The 5,899-nt window shown below is 35.1% G+C and overlaps 1 pseudogene; it reads right to left on the bottom strand.

Moving 5' to 3' along the window:
• Positions 1 to 275: 275 nt before the first annotated feature.
• Positions 276 to 1,375, bottom strand: LOC123246283 (annotated as a pseudogene).
• Positions 1,376 to 5,899: the final 4,524 nt, after the last annotated feature.

The following is a 5,899-nucleotide window of genomic DNA, read 5'->3' as shown; positions in this document are numbered from 1 at the left end:
CCTAAAGTGAAGATCTGATCATGATACTTCAGTGGCTATCACCTCCAGGATCAAATATAAAGCTGTCTGTTTGGAATTCAAAGCCCCTTATAACTTGGCTCCTATCACTTTTCTAGTCCTATAACATCCACAATTTTCCTTGATTCAGTGACACTGGCCTCTCTGCTATTCCATAAATGACACTCCATTTTTCAGTTCTAGGCATCTTCTCCAATTATCTCCAATGCCTCTTCTCATAACTGCCTTCTTATTTCCCTAGTTTTCTTTCTGGTTATTCAGATCTGCCTGAAATCATCCACTGGTGAAGTCACCGGAAGGACTTTAGCCACTTCTGGGGTTGGTGTTGATTTGTATGAAGAGTCCAGATACGATTGTTTCTCATTCATTCTACCATAAGAAGATGCCATAGAACCGTCAACTCTATGCACGTAGTTAGGTGGAGCTGGGGGTACTTCTTGTGTATCTACAGATACATTCTTTACACATTCCTCTATATTAGGAGGCTGCTCTTCATAGACATTTTCCTTGTCCCATAGAATGTTGGATTTGTCATATCTCTCCATCTTACTTCAGGTTCTCACAGCAAAGAATATCATTAAAACAAAAGCCACAATAACCAGAAATCCCAGTACAATGTCAATGGTCTCTTGGGGATCCACCACACAGAAGTGATAAAGATATTGATCCACATAGATTCCAATTGTTGTGGGTGGATAAAAATGGTTGCAGAGAGCATATATCTGAGCTGAGTACATTGACCCAGAAGCCTGTGCTATTGGATTGACTCCCATTATGTAGACAATGGTAGCAATAAATACTAGAATGCCGAGGATAGCACTTAGAATGATCACCACCAAGAAGTACATTCTTGATCTGGACATTCCCAACCTCATAATACTGGTCACAAATATCACCAATGCAGCAATGAAACAAAATGCTGTCATGGCCAGGAAGAAACCTTTTGCAGCCCTTGGGTAAGTGTAACTTCCATAGCCATAGCTGTTGTAGCCATAGGAATAGCTGCTACCAAAGCCTCTAAAGCCACTACTTCCTCCAGAAAAGTAGCCTCTAAACCACCTTCCAGAAAGGGATTTCCATAGCCAGTGTCCCAGGCAAGTGTAGAAGCTAAATAGACAAAGATGGCAATGCACATGACAATAATGAGAAATGACAAAATCCTGATCACTCCCGGAGGAGAGGTCCACTTGTTGAAATGAAGTATTTCATCTTCTGGATAGTAAGAGTAGGCTGGCTGAGAAAGCATTGGCTGAACGTGCATCTCTCCATTGTATAAATTATTGCTTGGTGCATAATGAGATGGTTTGAATTCATCTGGCCTGTATAGAGGACGGCTTTTAAATGGTCTGGATGACATTGTGGAAATCAATGGTCTAGAAAATTTCAAAATGAAGATTTCTTCTTAACCTCCTCCAAGATAAGACAAACAATCTGTGCCAAAGCCTTCTAGCATGCATGACCTTTGCTGCTAATCCCTAGCTTTCTTCAAATCTTAATTTCTATAGGAAGCACTTCTTAACCCCTCTTAATTCTAGTACTTTCACTCTGTTGAATATTTCCTATTTATTTTATATGTAGATTGTTTGTATGTTGTTTATGTGCCTTCTCCCCTATTAAATTGTGATCTCCTTGAAGAGAAGTACTCATTTGCCTTTCTTTGTGTTGTCAAGATTTAGCACAGTGTCTGGCATGTAGTAGGATATTAATGAATGTTTATTGAGTGACTGGTGGTGGATATTTTCCAACTGATATCTATGTAACTGCTGTAGCTATGCTTGAGTTAAGGTTATAATTCCTCTAAGAAGTCTATGTCTGGCTTAGAAATAAGGATTGGGAGCATCAGGGGTAGGAAGGGGTACAGAGTTTTGTTATAGTGGATGATGGGTAGATGTGGTTTTCTTGGAGATAAACACTATATCTGACTATCATAGGGAGAGTGAGTCGTAACCTATCTTTTTATCCTCTGATTGGTTGCACATACACTTCTTAGTGTATAATGGGGACCATTGTGGAAACCACCGATCTAGGTAATGATATTTGTCATCTACTTAACTTTTCCTTTCTGATTAGTTCAGTCTAGTTAAACTAAAATCTTGAATGAACATAGATCTCAGTAATATTCTAAACAGGTAATTAGAATATTATCCACTAACAAGATCTCCTTTGCTAAAAGCAGAAGTAACTTATGTGTAGTAAAATGTTAATATGTATAATTAAAAGGATCCTTAATTTTATCAGTGTAGATACTTGAAGTAGATTGTACCCCTCACATTTTAGGAGATAGTTTCATGAACAGCCATGGCCAAACAAAATTCATCACTAAATGAGATGTATATAAAATGTCAATCATTTAAGATAATTGGACAAAAAGTTCATCTGTAAGAGTAAAAAGTCTTAATTTGCAATTCTCTAATTACTAGTAATTTAAAGCATTTTTTTCATGTATCTACTCATAGCTTTGATTTCTTCTTCTGAAAATTGCCTATTCATATCTTTTGACCATTTATCAATTGGGAAATGGCTCTTATTTGTATAAATCTAGCTTTGTTTTCTACATATTTAAGAAATGACGTTTTTATCAGAAAAACTTGCTGTAGTCTACCCTGGCCCCAGTTCCCTGTTTTTTTTCCTTTCTTCTGATTTGACTATATTGCTTTTGTTTATACAAAACCCTTTTAAGTTAATGTAATCAAAGTCATTTATTTTATTTCCAGTGATTCTCTCTGTCTCTTGTTAGATAATAAACTCCTTTTTTTTTAAACCCTTACCTATTTTTTTTTCTTCTGAAGAGTGCTTCATTGTATGTGTTTTCAGTTTTATTTTGTCTCAGTAACCTATAAAAGTCTTTGTACTAATTAGTGTATTAATTTTAATCTATAAGCTACTTGGAAGAGATTGTACATATACAGTTTTTTAAAGTTATAGAATTTATCTGTAAGTGTTTCAGTCCCTCCTTACCTTCCCTGTATTGCAGAAGGCATTGTCCAGCAAATAGACATGACTGTGCAAATTAAGTCTTTCATATTTCTACTCTGGATGTAATATTCACAACATATCCAGTATTAATTCTATTTGAGGTTCTCTTGACTCTACTCATTTCACTGTTTACTATCCGATGTAGTTCTCTCCAAATTAAAAAAAATTAGCCTATCATTTCTTATGGAGCAGTAGTATTCCATCATAATCATATACCACAATGTATTTAACCATTCTTCAACTGATGGGCATCTCCTCATGTTCCAGTTCTTTGCCACCACAAAAAGAACTGCTATAAATATTTTTGGAATGTATGGGTTCTTCTCCTTCTTTTTCCTGATCTCCCTGAGTAATATACCCAACAAGATCTGTGTATACACAGTTTTACAACTCTCTGGTTGCAATTTCAAATTGCTCTCCAAAATGGTTAGAACAGTTCACAGCTCTACCAAGTGTATGAGTATCCCCATTTTCCCACATGCCCTCCAACATTTGTCATTTTGCCTTTTGTTATTTTAGCCATTTTGATGGGATTGGTGTGAGATGAAATTTCAAAATTGTTTTCATTTGCATTTTTCTAATCAGTAGTGATATAGGGCATTTTTTATATGCCTATATATGATTTTGATTTTGTCATCTAAAAATTGTCTGGCCAAAACTTTTGCCCATTTATCAATTGGGGAATAGGTCTTATTTTTATAAATTTGATAAAGTTCTCTATATATTTTAGATATGAGACCTCTATCCGAGAGGCTATCTATAAAATATTTTTCCCAATTTTCTGCTTTCTTTCTAATCTTGACAACATTTGTTTTATTTGTATAAAAACTTCAATTTAAAGTATCCAAAATTGTCCATTTTACATTTCACAATGCTTTCCATCTTTTGTTGACTCATAAATTCCTCTTCTATCCATAAATCAGATAGGAAATATATTCCCTGTTCTTCTAATTTAATTATGAAATCTCCTTTTATGTCTAATATGTATATATGTATATACATATTTATACATATTATATANTATATATGATTTTGATTTTGTCATCTAAAAATTGTCTGGCCAAAACTTTTGCCCATTTATCAATTGGGGAATAGGTCTTATTTTTATAAATTTGATAAAGTTCTCTATATATTTTAGATATGAGACCTCTATCCGAGAGGCTATCTATAAAATATTTTTCCCAATTTTCTGCTTTCTTTCTAATCTTGACAACATTTGTTTTATTTGTATAAAAACTTCAATTTAAAGTATCCAAAATTGTCCATTTTACATTTCACAATGCTTTCCATCTTTTGTTGACTCATAAATTCCTCTTCTATCCATAAATCAGATAGGAAATATATTCCCTGTTCTTCTAATTTAATTATGAAATCTCCTTTTATGTCTAATATGTATATATGTATATACATATTTATACATATATTATATATATATATATAAAACCCTTACCTTCCCTCTTAGAATCAATACTCTATATTGGTTCTAAAACTGAAGAGTGGTAAGGACTAGGCAATGGGAGTTAAGTGACTTGCCCAGGGCCACACAGGTAGAAAGTGTCTGAGACCTTATTTGAACCTAGGACCTCTCATCTCTAGGCCTAGTTCTCAATCCCTGAGCCACCTAGCTTCCCCCTAATACCTATATATTTTATTCAATGTTATGTACTTGTTAATTTATTATTTGAGAATAAAGTTACAGGAAGGTTAAAAAGTTGCCAAGATAGTTTTAGATGTTGAACAATGACTCTTCAAAAACAGTTTTTCAAAAGGCATGTACTTTTAGGTGAAATGTTAGGGAAGGGAGTATTTATTTTCAGGCAAAGTCAATAAATACCCATCCTATTAATATTCATTTCTAATCTGAAGGCCCTCTGAAAAGGGAGCTACAAAAATCACTAGTGGTAGTTACAGCTTCCTGAGAGACAAATGTCAAATTATATGTAGGTGGAAATTTGACACACCTGGGCTGTACCAGCATCCTTTTGAGTTGTGTCATCATGTGGCATCCTTATGTTTGGGATACTGTATCCCACATGCAGGAAGAAAAACAATACTGAAAAATATAAAAAATGTATATATTCCAATAGAAAGTATCTCCATTCTGGGATGCACCTCAGTCTTTTTCTCTCATTTGGAGCTAGATCTCCATCTTGATAAAGGTTTTGATGTTCTCATCTTGGATGTGTTCATCTACAGCAGCCAGTGCTTTGGCCCCACCATCCTTGTCATGCCATAGGAGATCCTTCACACACTCAATCCATGCAGAATTGTGGCAGCCACTTATGTAGTAGTTTGTAGGGGGTAGCAATAGAGGAAGGCAAGGATATAGGAATGGAAGTATCTGAGGTCAAATTTGAACCCAGGACCTCCTTTCTCTAGGTTTGATTCTGTAGCTTTTGAGCCACCTAGCTTGCTCTGAAAGGTACCTTTTTATATGTCCCCCTACCTTAGTGGTAAGGGCTAGACAATGGGGGTCAAGTGACTTGCCCAGAGTCACATAGCTAGGAAGTGTTTGAGGCCAGATTTGAACCTAGGACCTCCAGTCTCTAGGCCTGGCTCTCAATCCTCTGAGCCACCCAAATGGCCTCCTAACTTAGTTACGATACCTCACTTTATATATAAATCATTTATTCATTTTGAGATGTTGAATTATCCCTAGTTTCTGCCAAATTGATTTCTAGTTTTCTCAACAATTTTTGTCAAGTGTTTTTCTTACCCCAGAATCTTGGATTTTTGGTTTTATCAAGTGGTAGATGCTCATCTACTATTGTGTGTTTTAGCCAGTGCCTGATTATTTTGATGATTACTGCTTTCTAATGTAATTTGAAATTTTTCCTTTACATTTTCCCATTGATTCTCTGTAGATTCTTGATCTTTTGTTTTTCCAGATTAATTTTGTTATTAT

Source organism: Gracilinanus agilis, chromosome 4 (genome assembly GCF_016433145.1).
Source record: "Gracilinanus agilis isolate LMUSP501 chromosome 4, AgileGrace, whole genome shotgun sequence".
Taxonomy (NCBI): domain Eukaryota; kingdom Metazoa; phylum Chordata; class Mammalia; order Didelphimorphia; family Didelphidae; genus Gracilinanus; species Gracilinanus agilis.
This window is presented reverse-complemented; position numbering and strand designations above follow the sequence as displayed.